This window comes from Rhinolophus ferrumequinum, chromosome 9 (genome assembly GCF_004115265.2).
Source record: "Rhinolophus ferrumequinum isolate MPI-CBG mRhiFer1 chromosome 9, mRhiFer1_v1.p, whole genome shotgun sequence".
Classification (NCBI taxonomy): Eukaryota; Metazoa; Chordata; class Mammalia; order Chiroptera; family Rhinolophidae; genus Rhinolophus; species Rhinolophus ferrumequinum.
In genome coordinates, this window is record NC_046292.1 from 76,809,767 (window position 1) to 76,832,683 (window position 22,917).

Genomic DNA, 22,917 nt, shown 5'->3' on the forward strand with positions numbered 1-22,917 from the left:
CTCCAAAATAAATAACAGATTAATTACACTATTGTTCCAGGAAAAGGGAGATGAGAGGAATAAAGTCCAAATTCAATATGAGGTATATCTTTTTATATGAAGAAGCACTCTGGAGAGTCAGCGACCAACTGATTTCCAGAGGCCAGCACAGAAGTATCTTGTTGCTAGAGCACGTTGCTAGGGAACGAAGACACCAGTGTTGGTAGGGGGACTAATGTCTCACACAGGGCACCTGGGTGGTTTATCACCACAGTCTACCAGGAATATCTAGCTAAAACAGGAGCAAATGTCCCAAAGGTATTCAGAGAGTTTATAGGTTAGTGAAGAGTCACCTCATCCTAACCAAAAGAGTCCAACAGTCCTCACGAAATCTCACTATTTATAGTCTAAATGTCCCCTTGCCATAGTTGCTTCTCCACTTGTTCTTACCAATAAGCTTCTAACTGCTTATTAACGACAACAGAGGTTGGAACAATGAAATCCTGGTGCAGCTTACTTCATACTTAGATCAAAGCAACTTTTTTTTGTCTTTGTCATAAAAAAGTGAAGTAAAACAACTTTACTAAGTTATAAACAAGATTTGAAATCATATTGAACTAATGCACAACAGAACTACATACAAATTGGATTATTTGTACTATATTATTATCAACACATTTGAGGTTTAGAGTTTCAAATCCAGTGTCAAAAAAATTTGAAGTGACAAAAAAATATGTCCTTGGTTGCTTTGCAGGATATGGAAGAGATTACTGCTTCAGAGTAAATATATTTTGGAATGCACTGCATCCTCATGCTACAATTAGTTCTACTCTTGTTCTGAAAGTGGAAGGGGGTCAGGGGCCCCACATAACTGTCACTTAGCAGCAGCAGCTGATGCAAGCTGGGCACCCAACACTCACCCAGGAGAAATATCTCACTCTTGCCTTCAGAGCCCAACAGAGACAGGTTAACAGAACATTTATCCACGGATTATTGCCTCCTTACTCTAAATTGCTTTTTTTTAAGGCTTGATATCCTTAATTTTATTTTTTTTATTTTTTTAAGGAGGGCGCAGCTCACAGTGGCCCATGGGAGAATCGAACCAGCAACCTTGGTGTTATTTAATTTGCTTTTAATTTGATGAGCTCAGAGGTTTTTATCCCCAAATATCAAACCTATTCTTGTCAACCTCCCCTTAGGGAATGTAGGTACAGTTACTTAAGTGTATGGTACAACCTCTCAAGTGTGAATGAAAAAAATCTGCACTTAACTTCAAATACTAAATACCATAAGAATATAGCTCATTCCCTTTGTGAACAGTTGCTGAGCTAAGAGGAATCTTATGGGTTTATTAAATGAAAACACAGAGTAATGTAATTAGAATTTTCTTAATATCCATTGGACTTGGAGAAATGGCTATGAAAACAAATCAAGCAAACAACGCTATTTGTTTTTAGAAAGCTAAGAAAGAATGTCTAAAATAGCAAATGCTCCACCACTGAAAATAGTCATGCAAAATGCACATATCTCTCATACCATCAAATCTGAACACATTTCAGGACATCCTCTGTGTTACTACATTCCATCCAGTTCACACTCCTCACTCACCAATTAAGCCACCCAAGTTGTGACATGCGGAAATCTGGCTTTATTCAGTTGAGTGCAGTGAGTCCGGTGGCACAGACGATCCATAAAATACCTCACCCTGCATACCTCTCATACCTATCCAGAGACCCCAAGATTGTGGTTCACAAATATACAGAAAGCTTACAGTGCATTACCTAGGCCTGAGGGCCTCACGCATTCCTCAGCCTGAACTGAAATCTGGAGGCACTGTCACCTCTTCTAATACTCCACTCCACTGTCAGTAGCCAAATATAAGATGACTAATTGAAGACGATAAGATTGTACTGCACAGATCACCGTTTTCCAGCTTTTTAAAGCACTGAATGGTGCTTTTGCCCATAGGACTTTAAACTCAATAAGAATTCTTGTCACTGTGTAATGTTTGTATTCGTGTTGTTTTCAGTTCTTTGGGTCAATGCACAGAAACTGTCTTTATATTTAAGATTCAGATGAAAGCAGAAAATGAAAATAATATTTTAGGAATACAAAATAAGAAGCACTACCCAAAATGTCACATGTCTGCTTTCTTAAAAATCAAGTTTTATATAAAGAGCATTTATTTGCCATCGAATTAACACAAGGTGCCGGGAGCTCAGTGCAATTCAATAGGCTTATATATTTAGGTAATTTCTGATTCTTAGAAGTATATTTTACATCTGTCAAAAATGATAATTATTATGGGTAACTTTCTCCATCATTAATATCTCTCTAAGATAAAAGAATATATGCTACAATACTAACCATGTTAAACTGGTACAAAAAGTACTAATAAGTAAAAACGAACAATTCAGAACATTGTCTACATAAAAGCAAACAACTAAACTAACTTTCATAGATCACTTAGTCCCTTTACTAATCCATTAGGATGTGACTTAATTTGACTTAGAAGGCACCTCCTGGCTACAGGCATGGCTTTATGCTCTGTGGCCAGCTTACTTTTGGCTCTGAGAAAACAGAAGTCAAAAGTCAGAGCAAGAAACCAGCGACACCACATCTGCCATTCAACAGGCACATGGCAATTGATCCTAAAGGCTTTGTCACTTGAACCTTCCATCCAAATTGACTGCAAACAAAATGTTCTGAAGATTTGATAGTTGAACCTTTAAGCGCTGCCACTGTTGTCCCTCCATCAAATGGAGAGGTTAATGCTGAGCCTGCCAATACTGTCCCAAGGTCTTAGAACTCAGGAAGAAAATGGTAAATTTAGATAAAGTTGACAAATCTCATGAAAAAGTGTTCAAGATCTTGGCATCTCAAAAAGAAATTGAAGAGATTAAAAAAGCAAGTTAAACAAAACAACTTAGTTCCTCTACATCCTTGGGAAACTTTTTCTGAATGGCGAAGGAAAAAGAATGTTCTTAAATACAAGGAAAATACATTGAAATATCAGAGAAAACTGGAAAATACACTTTCAAAAAATCATGGATAGTACTTACAAAAGAAATAGGATTCTAAAAGTATAATATATTGTGTTTCGGGATAGTTCAAGTTTTAGATGACTTAAGCATCAGTTATTCCTTAAATTGTTATACCAAGATATACTTAGACCTGGTTCTTACATTTTAAAATTGTATTTCAGATTGCTAGCCCAAAATAGCTGGCAGCATGTTACTCTGATTTCCTGGAATTACAGATCAACAGAGCTAAAAAGATATTCCAGATGATTTGTTTCAACACCTATTTATAGATGTGTCCTGAGACCCAGACAGCACGAAGATCACGTAGTGGCAATATGCAAACTAGAACTCTGATTCCTTGATCCTTAGGTTAATTTACTGAATCTTAGTTGTGATTTAAAATGACAATAATTCAAAAACTGTTGAGATTGGCTGTAGCAGTCATTCCATGCATAGTTTGCTACCATAAGTGATAAAAAAAAAAATAACGAAAATGGAGAATCAAGATAATGCTTACAGAAACACACCCCTCAAAAAAAGGATAACCTCAATAAGCAAAAAAAAAAAAAAAAATCACATCACTCTTTTTGCCCTAAATTGTCAAATGCGTTGCCTAAATTCTTCATTTCCCTTTAATGCTACAGCCTACATAAGAAGTACTTTCTTCCTTAAAAGAAAACACCTTTTAGCAGTTTTGTAACCTGAGGTTACAGATAAGCCCCAACTCTCAATGGCTTAAAATCAAAAGGGTTTTCTCACTCGTGCTACATGTCTATTTTGGTTCAGCACCGGTGCTGCATATCATTATGGTTCAGGGACCCAGGCCAGTGGAGTAGCTACAATAGACAGATGCCCAGAGAGTCTCATATCATGGATTAAACACTCCCCCTTAGAAGTTACACACAACCCCATCCAACCACATGAGAGTCAAGAAATGCAATATTGAAGGCAAAATGCCAGAAATATATGAAGAACAGATTTACTACACACCCTATATTTCTGAAACATGAAAGACTGGATATTGACCTTCTCTGACTGAATCACAAGTACCTAATTTTTTTTTTTATCATAAGCCAAAAGAAGCCAAAAAGAATGTCACTAAGAATCAAGAACCTTCATCAATAGCCTTTGTTCAACCACCAGATAACCAATGACCCTGGAAAGCCACATCAGTGTCCTCATATATAAATAACATCACTTCTAAGGTCCTGTCTAGCCTCATTAGACCAACAATCCTAACTTACTGAGTTTGAGTATGTATAGGAGGTCTTAGCACTGGTTGTATTAACAATGATAAAGATATATTCTCTTGAAATATAGAAGAGTCTTCATCTCAAAAAAACATATAAAAATGTTTATTACTTCGTTCTTGGTTATTTTTTCTTTTGGTTTTTTTTTTTTGTGTGTGTGTGTGTGTGTGCGTGTGTGCTTTTTTTGTTGTTTTATTTTTTCCAAATAGAAAGAAAGTAGAAAATGTCGCTTTGTTCAAGAATGTAGTTTGCTTTTTTTGTTGTTTTATTTTTTCCAAATAGAAAGAAAGTAGAATATGTCGCTTTGTTCAAGAATGTAGTTTGCATAGGGCTTGCTCCAAAGACTCTTACACCAATATCTAGGAATAGTTTCCCTAACCAAAACAAAAGCCGTCTGTTCATTCTGGACCTATGTTTTACTACGTACGCTTAAATGCACTATCTTTTTGCTATTTACTTCTCTCTGCTTATATTTGTCCCTTTTCTTATAGGGTTGAAAGAATTCCAAATTCTCCAAGGCAATAATGTAACGCTACACTTTTTGATTTTTGGTATACATCAGCCCATGGTATTTTACCTGAACTAAGGTCATTCTGTTCAACCATTTGAGGAGACATGGACAATCATATTTACTCCTAATCATTAAGAATAATCTTAATAGAAAAAAATTTTCATTTTACATATTATGTAAAAAGAACAGTATAAGCTCCTCTTTAAGAAAGGAAAATGTGAAACTAGAAATATGACTCCCTTTAAAAAAGTGAATCTTTTTAATAAAAGATAAATCATAAAGCAAGTCACTTAAACCCAAAATACTTTATTCAGATTCCATTTTATTAAATATCTTGATTTGTGCTATTAAGGAAACTGAATTTGGAGCCTAGTGAATGAAAAGGGAGTCCTGGTTAGTTACTGACAAAGTAAGATAGATGGTCTCAAGGTGATAATTAACTATCCTCTTTCTTCTTCCACAAATGATAGATTCTGGCCATGGGTTTCTTTTCCAATTATCCCATGCAAGGAAAAGACACTTGCTTTCCGGTTATCTTCAGGAGCCTGATTTACCACCTGAAAAGGTAAACTTTTATATTTGCATAAACCTCAAAAATTGTGAAATCATGCTTCAAAGTCATTAAACATGACCACAGTGGGAGACGATGCCAAGGCATAAATCACTTCAGATATATATGAATGTAAAATAAACTTAGTGGGTTTTTCAAAAATTTATTTTCCTGCCTGGAGCTAAGTCTCGGTCTCACGGACACTGTACAAACTTCAGTATAGCTTCCAGCACTGGACCAAGTAGCTCTGTCTGCATTCCCTGTTGCAGCTGTTTGCAACTAACTTGAATTATTATCATTAAAGAGCTTCTCACAATTTCTGAACCCAAAACACAGGACAAAGCATTGTTCATTCATCTACATTATAGAAAAACAGAGATTTGTTTTGAAAATAAAGGTCTACCTAAAGCTCCAAGTCATAAAATCAGAAACTAAATTGCAAGTTGATGGTGGTGAAATAGGAGCTAAGAACTGAAGAAACAAAATCATAAAGACTTCAATTTTCTATCTACCCAAGTTAACCAAGGCAATCTTAAATTGGAAGCATTTTTCTTCCTTTCAAGGAAACTCTTTTACGTATATAATTTTAAGGAGTTAGACTAGAGAAATGATTCTTAACTCGAAAACCACACCAGATTACCTAGGAAACTTTTCCAAACACACATACACATCCACACCTCAGAACTAGTAAATCAGAAGGCACTATGTGTATTTTGAAAATGTTCCACAGGTTTCTGACATACATCTTTAGTTTATAAATTCTAATCTCTGAAGGCCCTTTCAGTGCTAAACTCTACATTAACAAATGGAGCCAATGAGAAAAAAGCTCTACAAGCAATAATGATTTATGGATTACATGCTGGCATTATGGAAAGAACTACATGTGGTCTCCATGTTATAACTATTGAGAAGTCTTTAGTATTTGATTTGCATTTCACAGAGACTCTTATGTAGAGAAGAGAATATGCTTTTGCCTAAATTCAAATTATTGCTTCCTCATTAGTAGCTGAGTAACTAAACTTGCAACTAGTTAATTAAACTTAAATCTTTTTGAGCCTCAGTTTTGTCATGCGTAAAATGAGAATAAAAATCCCTGTCACCTGCGCACAATGCCTCATGCAGAGTTTAACTAATAATAGGTGCTGAGTAAATGTTACTTCCAAACCTATCATACACCCTTGTGCCTATCTCCTCATTTCCTGTGTTTTAAAAGCTTTTCTCATTATAAAATCAATAAAACATTTTGATTTAAAAAGTGTAAACTGTTCATTATTCATGCCAATGAGGAAAAGGTATTGTGGACCCTGAGAAAGAAAACACCTACCAAGGAGGCTAACTGGGCTCAAACTTAAAAGCAGAGCCTAGCAGCCATGTCTAAGTAGGGACCTTTCGTGCAAACCACATTTCTGGGAGAAACCTGCACTGAACTGCCTGCCTGCACTGTGTTCCTGCCATCTGAGCCAACCCTTTGAAAGGAGTTCCTGGAATAGTATTTCAACCAACAGGGCAGAGGATTTCCCCATCCAATCAGAGATGTGCAGCTATATGCCCATCAGCACCTTCCCTGACCAACTGACCAATCAGGACAGTGCCTTTTGGACCAATCAAACTGTGAGGATTTGGAGCCCTCATTTGCACGAGGGCAGACCAATCAGGGACCAGGGGCAGGGAATTCACTCTATGTAAGTCAGCTCTCCTCTGGCTCAGAGAGTGTACTTTCCCTTACCACAAAAGAGTTAAGACTGTGTTTCCCCGGCTGGAGCTGAAACAGAAACACTGAAGATATCTCTCCAGAGCAGAGCAGACGGCACAGAGCAGAATGGAGTGGAGTGAACTGGACCAGGTGGAGCAGAGCTGTCTAGCCAGAGAGGGGCTTCGCCCAGGGACCCTTTACACCAGGTCCTTCTCACAGCCATGCTGTTGCACAGCCATGCTGCTTCCTAATCAAGCTGTTAACACTATTGAGCTGTTCCACTACTTTGCTATTCTCACAGCCATGCTGTATCACAGTTCAGCTGTTTGCACTGAATAAAGTCTCCTTCTTCAACCGCACTCTAAATTAGGGATTCCTGTTGGCATTGAATTGGTGCCATGACCATCAGTTAACAGTATATTGGAGATAGATGAAATATTATACTCAATAATCTATAAATTTCATTTTTATTTATTACTATTTCCTAAGCCACACACCTTACTTTAGGTATTTCTATGTCAAATCCTCCACTTTTCTAAATACAGCAAGTCCTAGGATAATACCATTCAATGTTGCTACATTAAAATGTTGGTGAGTTGCCATAGGAACTTAATTCTTGTTCCTATCAATCACCTATGGTAAAATTGGTTTCTTTAAGTTGCAGAATCTATCAAGGAAGTTGAGTAAGGACTTATTATATAAGGCCTCGGGCAAATCATTTTGTGGGCCTTAGTTGTGTAAAGTAGGAACGCTAATATCTTCACCATCTGCTTCTCACAGGGTTGTTGTGAGATCCAAATGAGAACATCTATCAAAGTTATTTAATGTATATTTAATGTTATGCAAATATAAAGGGAGATTATTATATGGCAACTCTTAGCAGCCTTTCACCAGTCTTCTCAGATGTGACAAATTTGACTTCCTTCCTCTCACTATTTTCTTTCTTCTTCCCATATTATAAGGTAGTTGGTAAAAGCAAAAACCAACCAAATGTGAAGAAGGTATATTTATATGATGAATAAGTTGATTTGTAACCATAATATCATTTACGAGTTCCAACCTCAAAAATGGATACCTATTTGTTGTATATATATTTCACTTAGTAAATCATACTTAGGTTTTTTTATTTCCTACAACCTCTCTAATGTATTAGCAGACTGGTTCTATGGAATCATAACTAAATATGCATATTTAAGACTATATTTTAAATGTTTTCCAATAATTTGAAAACTAAGAAAAATAAATTGCAAAAGAGCAATTTTCTAAATGAGCAAATCTTAATATGGGGGCTATTTAATATAGAGGGCTAAGCATACCAGCATAACTAAAGATAACAGAGAGAATATTGTGGCCCAGAAATCTGTAACCTATTTTAATATTTGACCATTTAGGCTTGGTTGATTTGGAGATGCCTCCTTAGATTATTGTATCACCTGACAAGTCATGCCATACATCTATTTAAAAAAATAAATAAATAAATTTTCACAATAATTTTGCAAAATCCTTTAAGACTGAGGGTGCATGACACCAGAGTAGACAGTTACTATGCTGCCAACAGAGGGTACGGTGCCAGAGTTTCCACTGACAGCTCTATACGGCCTCTTTAGGAACATAACGTTTCTGTTGTGTCTGAGTTGACTTACCATATCCTAGCAATGAAGATCACTCAGCTCACTTAATGTCTGTTGCCTAAAGCTGAGCTTCCCAGTCTAGCAACAGACTTAAGTTCCACAATTTCCTTCTTTCAACCAACTATTTTACAAATCCTGATTCTAGCATGCATCAAGTAACAAAGTCATACATTGAATTTACTTTATTGCTCCGTGGTAATTTCTTTTTTTACTTATGTTTCAAAAAGTTTTATTTATGTGCATTTTGAGTAGTTTTGATAAATGCATATTTTAAATTTCAGAACTATAATATTAAGACTGAACTCATAAATGAAAATGTTAAACAACTGAATCATGTATTCCAGTTAAGTGTGTCACTTTATAATCAGTAAGCAATTGAGTTAAACAATACTTAATTAAACCGTTAAACCAAATGAAACTATAATGATTAATTGGTCATGGTGATTCGACAGGCCAGGAATACCTAGGAATAAAGAATAAAACCTAGAACTAAATTTAACAATAAGTATACAGCACCTATTTTTTATTATTTTTTCCCCTTCCTCCCTCCCCCCGCAACTGAGTCAAGCTGTTGTTTCTCAGTCTAGTTGTGGAGGACACAGCTCACTGGCCCATGTTGGTATTATGATCATTGCGCTCTACCCAGCTGAGCCAGTCAGTCGCTGGCCACCGGCCGGCTGCTCACAGCTGCTCACCGCAGCCCAGCTCCAGGTTGAGCCATTGTTCTTGATCTAGCTGTAGAGGGCACAGCTCACTGGCCCATGTGGGAATAGAACCGGCGACCTTGGTGTTAGGAGCACAGCACTCCAACCATCTGAGCCACCCAGCCACCCCCAGCACCTATTTTTTAATTGCACAATTTCAGTAGGGCATTGAAGAGAAGTCTCAAATAAATGGTGATATACATCAGATTCATAGATGAAAGAGTAAATATCATAAATACATAAATTCTCTCCAAATTATTTGATACATTATATACAATTCCAATAAAAAGTAAAATGGAATTTTGGAGTGGAGAGGTCACAAAATGAATTTAAGGACTTCTAGTCAATAAAGCATACTGAGCTGACTTGGGAAACCAACTCCATTCCCATCCCATCCCATCCCTTTCTCTGCTAACACATAAATCGTACATAAAGTAGAACAAATTATTTTTAAATACGTAATGGGAAGAAAGCAAAAAAGGGATATCTCCCAGAAATGAAAAAGAAACTCAAAACCCACAATGGTGATTAAGAATTGAAGACCTAGTAGGAATATATTAATAAGAATAGGATATTCACCTTGGAGTGTGGAGTTTATCCACCAGGTGGATCTGGAATTAAGCACCTTATATAAAGTCAAGGCGGCGAGGCTGGGGAGAAAGGACAAGAAAAACTCCATCCTCTCAGACAGGACGCAGTCCAAAAGCATGCCACTGGCCCTGGGCTAGAGATGGAAAAAGAGACACCCATGAGAAATTAGAGACTTAAGGCACATAGAAGGAGTTCAAATGTACTCTAACCACACCGGATTGGAAACCAGATTCCAGACTAAGGAAACATGTAGATCTCAACAAATGAAATGGGAAACTGCCTCACAGAAACACTTCCACGACCCAAGACACATGGAACTCAAATGCTGAGCTCACAAAGATAAGGCACATGAGCAAGCAACCCAGCATGAGAAAGATGAAAGTAGCAGATGAATCAAAAAGAATTTACTCCAGCAAAAGGACAGATAATAGAGCACTCTAAGAATTTTAATATTTTAAAAATGTTTGACAAGATAAAGGATTGACTAGAACACAAACATAAAGACCAAAACATTATAAAATGAAAGAACAAGATTTCAAAAAGAACCACATAAAGATCCACAATTTTAAAATTGTTAATGAAAAAAAATAGACCATTTTAATATATTGTAGTGTTGTTTATAATTTTTCTTCTCACCTTCCCCTCAGGAAGAGGCTAGTTCTCCGTGTCATTGATGTTGGGCTTGGCCACTGACTTGTTTTGGTTAATGGCCTAAGCAACACAGCACCAGTTGTAAGCAGAGGCTTTAGGAAGCACATCTAGGCCACCGCTCCTGCACACCGTGAGAGCTTCACATCCCAGACAGGGAATTCTCTCCTCCTTCGGCCTAAGTCTTAGAATGAGAAGGCATGTGGTGTCAACTGAACTTGACCTTGTGGAAGTGACACCCAAGCCACTGAGATTTTAAGGATGTTTGTTACATTGCATTATCAAAGCAAAAGTTGTTCAATGCAACCAGCTGAAGAAAGAATTAGTGAAATTAAAGATGAATCTGAAGAAAGCCTGGGACACAATATAGAGGACAAATTTAATAAAATATATGAAGTTAAGAGACATCAGTATAGAATAAGAATTTCCAGCATATACTTGTAATAACTCAAGGTACAGAGAAAATGGGGAATATATCAGTTTTCTGTAGTCATGAAACAACTTGGCACAAACAGCAACTGCTCTGGGGTCCTAGTCACATGGCCCTTGCTTCTTTAACACTAGCAGGTGAATCTCTCTCGTCTTCCAGAATGTAACGTTGTCATGGGAGTCACTATTCCATCTTCACAGGCTCCAGCCACACTCAAGGGAAAAGGATTTACTGGGGTTTACACCCCGGGGCGGAATTTTAGGGACATCTTAGAATTTTGCCTACCACATGGAAAAGGCACTCTTAGAGGGTATAATAGGCTCTAGGTCACACCACTGCTAGCACTTTTGCTCTTACCACTACTTCAAAGTTAGGGTACATGGTATTGCCCTCAGGATCCTAAGGGCACAGTAGGGTTCCCTCTAGAGCCATAGAAAACTGACTCATGTCCCCATGCCAAGTCATCACTTTTCTTCCATCTTTCAGGTCAATCTAATATCCTACCTGTGGATCCAAAATTCCATTTCTGGGGAATTAACTGCACTGGTTTTCTGTCAATATAAATACTTCATGTGTGTCTCACATGTGTTTTTTCAAGTTGCCTTTTCAACTTTTAGGAACACATTAATAGAAAAGTTATTTAGATTGTCCTCTTGTCACTATTTTACTATTAAAAGACTTTGATTGAATAACATTGCAAATTCTGGGAAGATAATATGGATGCTAATAGTTTAAAGCCCTTTTAAAATTCCCCAAAGCTGAAAAGGGAAATCCATTAGCATTGTTTGTTCTAGAGTTTATTGGCTTATGGGCATCATCTTTATTGTTTTACAGGAACACACACTTTTTTTTAATTGATCAATGACAGAATACAAATGGACAATTAATCTTGGCTGTTTATTGCTTCTACGATTCTTTGGAAACAGAAGGGGGAAAATGTCTTATGTGCTTATTACACAAAGGCAGTAACTCAGCTCATTTCTCCAGCTGTGGAACAGATTGCAAACCTCATTTTAAAATTACCCAATGTATATTTTAATTGATTAAAATTCTCCTAGCATCATTTGAAGATATGAAAATAGTTGTGACACTTCTGTGAATAAGTTTAATTCCTATAATAACCATCTCTACCCTTCCCTTCTCTCCTCTTGTGAATTATGTATCATTGAAAAACTATAGATGGTTTTATATGTGTGACCCTTTTAATGAACAAGCAGAACTCGTGGGATATAATCAGAAAATTACTTTATCTGTTTCCTCCATTGCCTCTTTAAGTTTATTATGTGGGGCTGGTCCTTCCCTTGTCCTTGGGTGTAATTCAGGACAGTGGACATGACTTTTCTAGTCACTCTTAAATAATGAAAATACTTCAAGTCACTCTAAGTCCAAACAATCAATCACAGTTCTGCAATTAATGTGTCCGATCTAATATAGACCTCAAACTCTTCCAACTTCATGTAAACTTTTCACCTACAGTTATGGCCTGCGGAACACTGGCCACCTATACTGGGGAAAGTAGACAGAAACAGATTCTTCTCTCTTTAGCCAGACTGCTAATTTAGGTTACCCCATTTTCTGATACAAAACTGGGGATGAGGTAGGGGAAAGGGGGCAGCAGCAAAGTTCTCCTGCGACTAATACAGATATAATGACCTAATGCGGGTGATCTATGAACTTGGCGAGCATTTAAAGCTTACTTTTTCTCTTGAGCCAAGGATAGGATGGTGGTGAGGGGAATCAGAGGGAGAAGTAGAGAACCTCTACTCCACCCTCATCACTGGGGACCTTTCACCTACAGATCCTTTGTGCAGATGATTACTTAAGGCTCTTCCCTCCTGCTGGGGTCCAGGTGGCCATATATATATGTATATATATATGTGTGTATATATATATGTGTGTATATATATATGTGTGTGTGTGTATATATATATGTGTGTGTGTGTATATATATATATATATATGATGTCTCATTTTTATTTATTTACTTATTTATTGTTATTGGGGAATATTGGGGAACAGTGTGTTTCTCCAGGGCCCATCGGCTCCAAGTCGTTGTCCTTCAATCTAGTTGTGGAGGGCACAGCTCAGCTCCAAGTCCAGTCACCATTTTCAATTTTAGTTCCAGGGAGCGCAGCCCACCATCCCATATGGGAACTGAACTGGCAACCTTGTTGTTAAGAGCTTGCGCTCTAACCAACTGAGCCATCTGGCTGCCACTCCGGCAGCTCAGCGGAAGCTCGTTGTCTTCAATCTAGTTATGGAAGGCGCAGCTCACTGGCCCATGTAGGAATCGAACCAGCAACCCTGTTGTTCAGAGCTCGCACTCTAAACCAACTGAGCTATCCGGCCATCCCCAGGTGGCCCTTTATATATGACCTTAGATGTCACCCAGCCAGCTCACTCTCCAGGGTGGTCTACCTTTGGTCCTTGGGAAACAAACCTGTACTCTGCACTCTGTCAAACTATGGGACAATGCAGCTATAACTCTTTTGATCCACCATCCATCAGAGGAGCTAGCCAGCCAGTCTCTTCTCCTTAGATCTCAGGCATGAATCTCTGATCCACTATGTCTCCCAGTTTGTAGGGGATATACATTAAATACTCCAAATGGTCTGCATGAAACCTCTTTGTGTAGACTTCAAAAGAAGGGACAAATACCTCACTCCCCTCTCTCACAGTAGCCAGCAGAGGGCACTCAAACCCACCACCAGTTGTTTGCAGTTAGATCACCTGCCACCTCCAGCTGATAAAACACGGTGGACCCGCCCAGAAAATGAACTGGTTCTCCTGTGCTTCTTTTCCAAGTCTGCCCTGTGGCCTTACACCTGACTTTGGAAACGTGACCTCTGTTGTCTCGAACCACAGCTAAAACTGAAAACTAAAAAGGTTCTATTTTAACATTCTGTTACATGTGTACTCATAGTTCTATCGATTGTTTCATTTTTATTTTTTTCCAGTAGAAAATATATGGATTCTGTTGGTTCACAAACTCCTGCAAGCAGAATTTGAACTCCCAAGAGTTAAACAGTTGCAGAAACTGAGGTTTAAACACCATGAGAGATGAAATGACAGTGACTGAGGTAAGGTGTTGGGGTGAGGTGAGTGCCTAGTCAGAACCATGACAGTCAAAGAGCTCCAGACCCATAGAGCATATTGCAGAGAGGACAGAGTTCATGAGTGTTTATTCTCCCACCCTGCTCTTCCTCTGTGACAGCACCATGTGGCATAGTCACCCTGGGAGTTATCTTAGATTCCTCCCCCTTCACCTGCCAGATCTAATCAGTCACCGAGTCTTATTAATGCTATTTATAAAACTATCTAGCCCCTCCTCCCATCCACTCTGCCACTGTTTTCATTTAGGTCCTCATTAACTCTTACCTATGTTTTTCTTCAAGATAGGAAAGTGAATCATACGTATATGCTAATGGGAAAAAGTCCATAGAGTAGAAGAGATTGAAAATATTTGAGAAGACCATTGGTGAAGCCAGACCCTCAGAGGAAAAGGAGAGGTGGGACTTTAAACCCAGGAAAAAAGGTAAATCTTGGACAGGAAAAGAAAAACTTCTCTATCTGAGACACTGATGTTCCCATAAAGCTAAATTTATTAAGCTTTTTAATGTTAATATTTTCTTTCTTTTCTGAAACAAGTTAATATTAGATGGTGTATTTTTCATGTCCTTACTCAAAAAAATTTTTAACTTGGCAAGTTTTCAATCCATATGTGTGTATATATATATATATATATATACACATATGGATTGAAAACTTGCCATATGTGTATATGTGTGTGTGTGTGTGTGTGTGTACACACACACACACACACACATATTTTTTTTTTTTTTTTGAAATTTTGCTATTTCTTCAAATCCAAATCCAATTCTGCAATCTGGAGTGTCTAGCTGCGGAATTATCTCTGCTTTCTGATCTTTTCCCTTTCTCCTTAGGGAGAAACTTTTTATTTACTGTTTACACTCTCCTTCTCCCTTACTCTCATTAATCATTTCATTGCAGACTTCCTTCTAGCTGTATTTCTCTACTGAAATTGCCTGACGCTGAGGACACACTAACCTCCAATTGCCAAACACAGTGGTAACTTCTATGTCTTCATGATGCTAATGAAAGTTCTTTCATCTTCAATTACTAAATTCCCTTTGATTCTCCCATGTCTTTCTCTCATGATCTCTGTCCTTCGCTCTGACCACTCCTTCTCAGTGTCCTTTTGTTGGCTTTTCCACTATGTTCAGAGTTTCAATGCTGAAGACTTTGCTCTACACTCTCTAGGGGCCATCTCATCATGTCTTCTACCACCGGCTGTGTTCTGACAATTCCTATATAGTTATCTCATGTAATCTGTGTCACTCTATGAGGTAAACATTACCTTTTCCATGTGAAGGAAATGAAGCTAAGAAAACTAAAGTAATTGGCAAAGTTTCCATTAACAAAAAAACACATTTAACCCACAACCTTATGAATCCAAAAGTATGGCCCTTTGACTCTAAAGCAATAGTGTTAAGGATAAAATAAGATAATGCATAAAGGTGTTAAGAAAACCGATACAAAGGTGTTAGGAAAATTATTTTAATGAATTTCTGGCATTGTATAATAAAATTTTGTAAAGAGCCAAAATTCCCTTCTTTAATACCATCTGTCTCTTGCTCTCTCCCTTCTCTCTGAGGTGGTGAAGTAAATCTCAGCACATTTCAACTTTTTCCTTTTCCTTTCACTGACCATGGACTCAGCCAGGGATCCACACATATGAACAGGACATATCTTAACTCCTGATTCTGGACTAACAGGAATTGCTTCTCCAAGGTAGCACAAACAGACAAGAAATACTAGGTATATGAAAAGACTGCATTTCCAAAGGAGACTCTTCTAATGAATTGCCATAGATGGTAATTATTTCTACTGAAATAAAGTTGCTGCACAGTAGCAACTTCTATAGATTTTCTATTTAGTGGACTCAAAAAGAAGCAAAAGGACATCAGTGCTATGAAGCCAGAGTAGGTAACCATAAAGCAGGAAGGATCTGAGATGTTAAAGACAACTTGGATATCAAAACTATCAATGCCAAATAAAAAGTTGCAATGGAGGTAATGAGTAACAGATTGGAAATGACTGAAAATCTCATCAAAGTAGATGATAAGCTTGAGAAAGTCTGCTAATATTCAGAAAAAAGGCAAAAAGACTAAATTTATTAAATAAAAGATTATATGGGAGATGACTATATAATGTGTGCACACTTCCAAAAAGAAAAAAAATCAATTAAAAATAATTAGAAAAAAATTGAATATTGAGATGATAAAAAGATTTAAGTCTTCAAATCGAAACTACTCAAAGACTGCCAAGAAAAATTAATGAAACAGATTATCACCATGATATAATATGGAGGGGGGGAGAATTTAGTATTTATTAGAAAAAAGAAAACAATGTTTAAGCATCCAGAGAGAAAAACAGGTTATGTGACCCAAGCATTTTATACAAAGTGAGAAAAACAGAAAAGTATTCTTATTTATACAAGACTTCCTGAAAACAATTTCTTAAAAACATTCTCAGCTACACATGTTTTCCTAAAAAAATTACTTGAATATATACTTAAACTTGTGATACGAATTTAAGGATGAAGGAACTGTAATATTATTAAGCTGGTATAAGCAGTAGAACAACTTAACAGAGTTAAGTCTAAATAAACTTAGTCAAGACGGGCATAAACCTTAAAGAAAATGTCAAAATGAATTCTTTAAATAGAAAATGATTTCAGTACTTATTAAAAATAAATTTGATTTTAATAATCCCAGATTATATCAACAAAAAAACTAGGGAACGGAAGAGCTGGAAAAAGAGAGCTAGTAAAAATGTCAAATTTCTCATTTTACAGAAAGAAAGGTAATAAATACCATTTCTTCCTGCCATCAGTTAGGAAAACCAAGTGCACATGTGCACACGCGCACACACATACACACACACCCCCCTCAAAGGTAGCGATAGTTGGGACTTTTAAAATATAATCCATACCTTTTAATCTATCAGAAGAAAAGTAAGCAAATAAAATACAGTCCGGAGAGCTAAAGACAAAGGTTGAATAGCATGAGCAATTCTTATGACATATTGTTTCTTCTTTTAAAGTAAATAAAAAGAATGCATAGTAAAAAATCATAATTCTGTAACAATGACATTCATACACATTGTCCACATGCATAGTTAAAAAACTGGAAAACTTATGCCAAAATGTTAGGTGTGGTTATCTGTGAGTAGTAGGATTAGAGGTAATTCCGATATTTGTCTTTATACGCCTCTGTGTTTTCCAAAACCAAAATATAAAATTACTCAACTGTCTGGCATGCTCTTTAACCTTCATAAACTTAATTTAAACTTAGATATATTTATACAGAAATTTATATGCGATACCCAAATATTCTTACTTCTTTCTGCTCATATGGTTTCTAAGAAAAACATTTAAATAGTGATAAAGTACTGAAGTATATTAATGGAGAGTATGATTTTTAAAAAGAAAAAAAGTCTTTACTAATTAAATATTATGGGAAAGAAGTATTAAGTTATGAGAACTTACAAAATTTAAAGCAGAATTTCATGAGGCACTTCTACACCCTCCAGGAGGGGGCAGAGGTGAGGATGGGGACAAACACTCTGCCTGAGTTGCTCCAAGCAACATTCCCAACTGCAGACAGGAAAGCTGGGCTGGGTCAGGGGTGTGGCTGAGGGACAACTGCTGTACGTATTAGACCTGGCAGTGGAGTCTTTCAAAGTGTTTACAAAGATTTTCTATGATCCAACTAATTCAGAGAATAATCTGTGCCTTCAGGTATAGGAAAGAAACTGCAATGGAAGAATGGTGGTGAAAGAAGAGAAAGACTTCTAAGTGCAAAGACGCTCTTGGAGTAGAAGCTTCAAGACTAAACTTTGAGGCAATTCTCACCTTTTTATGTAAGGCTTAATGTTAGTTGAGTAGAATAAATAATCTGATTAAAATGTACAAAGTCATGGGACTAAAAGTGAAACTTTTACTGCTAAACAGTTATATGTGTGTCAGATTCAGTAAGTAATATTTCTTTATAGGGCAATGACTGACTCTACGCCCTATCAGACTAACGCTCATTTTTTCAAGATATTTTGTAAGTTATCCCTTTTCTGTCCTGAAATGAAATTCATAGAAAATATAGCCTATGTATATACATACTTTCAAAAACAAAAAAAATGTAACATCCTGACTGTAACCTAAAGGAGACATAAAAGGAAGTAAATTTTAATGAAGTAATACACAGTTTAACTCATAACTACTCTGGCAGGATGACATTAGAAGACAAAATTTCTAAAAGCCTGAAGGAGGGGCCGGCCTGGTGGCTCAAGAGGTTGGAGCTCTGTGCTCCTAAGGCCGAAAGCTGCTGGTTGGATTCCCACATGGGCCAGTGGACTCTCAACCACAAGGTTGCAGGTTCAACTCCCACAACGGATGGTGGGCTGTGCCCCGTGAAACTAACGATAGCAACTGGACCTGGAGCTGAGCTGCGCCCTCCACAACTAAGATTGAGAGGACAACAATTTGACTTGGAAAAAGTCCTGGAAATACACACTGTTCCCCAATAAAGTCCTGTACCTCTTCCCCAATAAAATCTTTAAAAAAATAATAATAATAAAAATAAAAGAAATAAAAGCCTGAAGGAGATAGTAGCATGCAATGGAGAATCACTTGTAGAAAGCAATGGAGATTAGTCCATTAGTGGCAAATTAGTCATATTACAGATGTCTTGTGAATCACCAAAATTTCATGAAATTATGAAGAAAATATATTTTTAAAACATTTTGATAGCTGAGGATTAATTCCACTTTGGAATACATATTTAAATGTAGTAACTGTATTTAATCATTAAATCAATGTCAGAATGTTGAGCTCCACACACCAAATACACCTAAACTGAAATATAAACACGTATGAAGACTTTATAAAATCTTTTCAGAATTAGGAAATTTGGCAGATACCCCAAATGAGCATACTATCATCTATAGGTTCAACCAACATCTTGCACTAATTAGGGAAGCAGTGTAGAGTCTTGAAAGTGGTATGTGTCCTTGGTCAAGATGTTTAACTTCTCTGAATCACAGATCTATGTAAACGGCATAATAATGGCTACCTATTAGGGCTGTAAAGAGGTTTTTTTGTTTTGTTTTGTTTTTTAACGTATGTAAAGTACCTCAATAAATAAATGGTGGCAAGTTGTAGCACTAGCAAGACTACTTCCCTAAATTCTATATGGTTCCTTAAGATTGGATGCAATTCTTTGGGTGCCTACTTATCAGGACGAATTCTTTTACAACTGATGACAAAAGAAAAATGTCTCAACCCTATGATCTTGGGAAGATAGATCTTTTAAGATAGAAGATCTTGAAAAACGGAAAGATGAAGAGGGAGTTCCAAAAATCAAGCCTTAGTTCAGTAGGGTGTTGAGAGCTAGAAATTCTAACGATTGTTTCCATTATCTCAGATTAAAATGTCTGGGGAGGGGTCTAAGGCTATTCCTGAAGGAGTCGCTGAAATAATAGGTTATGCTCTTCACCCACCCCACCACTTTACTCGCAGTTCAGAGGGTTCAGAGGGTACGCTTTTCTTCTGTCAGCCAGCTGAAGTAGCCCCCACCTACTGTAAGGAAACCCCTAGGATGCAAGTTAGGATAGTTCGGCACCTTTGTAAGTGACCCACATCCCTTTTAGCATCACACTGAGTTTCATTAGAAATCTGGCTGAGATGTGTGACATACTTCGCTGCCATTCCTACATTATTGAACTCATATACATATATTCATTTAAAATGAGTAAAGTCTTCATTACTACAAGAACTGGAAAGAATATATAATTTAATGGATATTCTCAAAGTGTGGATTATGGCTATAAGTGCTCCAGTATCCACCGGTAAAAAGGATCAGAATCTAGATGACTTCTAAAGTGCTTTCCAATTTTAGTACTCTAGGACTATTATTTCTGCATAGTTGAATCACTGGGAAATTAACAGCACAATTAAATAAGGCAATTTGTGATCTAGGCTACACTAAGACTACTCTCTTCGTGGCCCAAGGTATTTCCTAGAATACTGAGCTAAAAATGTAACTGCATTCTGCAACCAACGCAAACTTGTTCTAATTGATGGGAGGGAAAAAATTCAGTCCAGAGTGCCAGCAATTCCTCTGTGAGCTAGAGTGGCAGGGAGAGTGTGGGGTCAGTGAAGCATCAAGTTACAGACCAAATTAAAGGTCTGGAGAAGAATGGCAGGGTCTAATCATCCACTGTCTGAAGCTGCCAGAATTGGATCTACCACCTTTACTGGTTCACCAAGGACTGCTATAAGTATGCTTAGCACACAGACTAAGGGCTTCAAACATGTTTTATTAAAAAGGCCTTCAGTTCCAAATAGATCTTTATGGAATTATTTCCTTGAAGTTTTTAGTTCTGTCATATTAAAATTTCCATGAAAAAGTAATCAAAACCTAATGCTTACAGTGTTCTGCCACAAAGAAAAATATCGTGGGTTTTGCTCCTATTAAAAACATGTGTTACATATATATACATAATTATGTAAGTCCCGGACCCAGTGTACACACATATACACAAAAAACCTTAGGAAAAAAAAGATAATAATTTTGCCTAAGCCAACAAAATTCAGAACATAATTTGTACCCTGTCCATAACTCCCCTCATTAAGCCAATGCTTTGAAAAGGTCAGCAAACAAGGAATATTTCTGCATATTTTGTGACATAGGCTGCAAACACCAGATCTGTAGGGATGAATTAAGGTCACTTTTAAAATTCAAACAGTATTTTCTGGACCTAGTTAGCTGCTGAATCGTGTGCCTCTGCACTATCTTTTCCTAAGGGAAAGTTAATTTTAGAAAGAAGAAAAAGTTTGCCAGGAAAACAATCACACTGGCTCAATACCTAGACAATGACTCTTCTCTTAAAGTTCAAAATGCTTTACAGACGGTCTCTTGCTTGTCCTAAATATCCTTGAAAGCAGGTACCAAATACCATCCCTATTTCATAACAAGCATCTCATTTTGTTGAAAGTTGTATGATTTAATAGTATACCTACTTCATGGTATTTTAAAAAGTTAGTCCTCCACCTCAATTTTCCAAAAGACAAATAGAAATCTTTATTTTGCCTGGCAGTTATACTCTGAGAGTTTGTTAGGTACTTAAAATGGTTCAGGTACATATACAGATATATATGAAAAGCAGCAGATGTACATCTGTCACAAAGTGTAAGACGGAGAAATATTCAGTTATATGTGTAAATTCAAATACAATATAATTTAGACACTCTTAACCAATTCAGGGTAAAAGAGCTTGGTTCAAATAATTAGGAATGTAAACAGGATCTAAATTTAAATGATAATTCCTCCTTCTGGTTCCTAGAGATAATAGTCCATTTCTGTCTCTAGATTTAAAGTAACCAGCCTGCAAAAATGCTAGTGGTCATTGACAGAAAGTCAGTCGGTGCAAATACAGTGAAGCAAGATTTTCTGATTGCCATGAGTGTAGGCCTCAGCCCTTTCTCATCGCCAAAGTACTTGTCAAGGAATTCTTACATTTTAAAAATTGATGTTTAAAATCGAACTCTTTAACAAGGGTTCTTAGAACTACTGTATTTTCCTCTCTCCACCCTCTAGCTGTTTCCAATGACTCTCCCTTTCCAAAATTGCCATCTCTGAACCAATGGTATCCCACCAAATTTATCAACTAAAAGGGAACCAGCTTATAACTCTGTTTTTATTCTCTCCTGACACACCCATCTTCCAGATGAGACTTCCAAATACCTCCTCTCCCTCCTACGCGGGCCTTACAGATACTTCCAAGTGCTGATGCGGGGAGAACGTATCGCAATCACCTGGAGTGCTTTTTAAATATATACACAGATTTCTGAATCAGGATCTCAGCTCCGGACTAGGACCTTATTGCTTTAGGCTGTTACAAAGTTCTAGCACCGCAGTCACCCAGAAAACCTTCTAAACTTATCACAGTATTTGATTTTCAGGAAAATTAAACCCCGAAGACCCTCAACCTATTGTTTGGTGCAGATACAAAAGATAAGACGATATACCTACCTTGACCAAGGGCGAATATCCCCCTAAAGTTAGAATGATTACAGAAGGCCGGGGGGTGGGCAGGTATATTTTGGAAGGAGAGGATCTGTGATATTTCAGCCTGGAAATCGTGGCATACTGGAGGGGAACCGCGGGTGTTTGCGCCGCACGCACCTGGTGAGATGCTCCCCTAGGGCGTCGGTGTCGGGGAGCTGCCCGGGGCGGGGTGGGGGGAGTGAGGTTGGGAAGGAGACGGGTCCCCCGCACCGCGAAGTAGAAGCCGGGATGACCGAGGGTCCGAGTCCCTGCCGACCGATCGCCCAGGGCTTCCGGGTGCCGAGGAGAACCCGGGAGGGGGCGAGGGAGGAAGAAGGAGGTGACAACCTGAGGAGGCCGAACGGCACCTGGTACGCTAGCCTGGCCGCGCTCCAGGGAGGGCGGCACGCCGCACCCCTCCTTACCTTGCGCGCGAGGTCGGAGTGCGGAGCGGGGGACCCGGGAGCGCAGGGTCCCAGCGAGGGCGCGTGCCGCTGGGTGTCCGCTGGCAGCTCTGCCCGACAGCCGTCCCGGGTCTCCGAGACATTCGGGTGAATTGCTTCCAACCCCCTGAGCGCGTCTCGGCCCGCTTCTCCCGCCCTCCCCCTGCAGCCTGCCTCCTCTCCCCTCCGGCAGCGTTTTGCCGCGCTCCCCTTCTCCCCCTGCTGTTTATTCCGGAGAGCGGTGGCCCCTCTCCGAGCCTGCCCTCCCCCGGCGCGTGCACGCACACACCTCCCCCAGAAACGCGCTCTCTTAGCAAGGAGGCAGCGACTGGAATCCT

The 22,917-nt window shown here is 38.1% G+C and overlaps 1 protein-coding gene across 1 annotated transcript in view; it reads right to left on the reverse strand.

Moving 5' to 3' along the window:
- RNF144B (ring finger protein 144B) overlaps window positions 1-22,711 on the reverse strand; it is a 156,026-nt gene extending 133,315 nt beyond the window's left edge. Inside the window, exon 1 of the mRNA XM_033115530.1 lies at window positions 22,562-22,711. The gene's annotated coding sequence lies outside the window, so the exon portion shown is untranslated. The remainder of the gene's footprint in view (window positions 1-22,561) is intronic.
- Window positions 22,712-22,917: the final 206 nt, after the last annotated feature.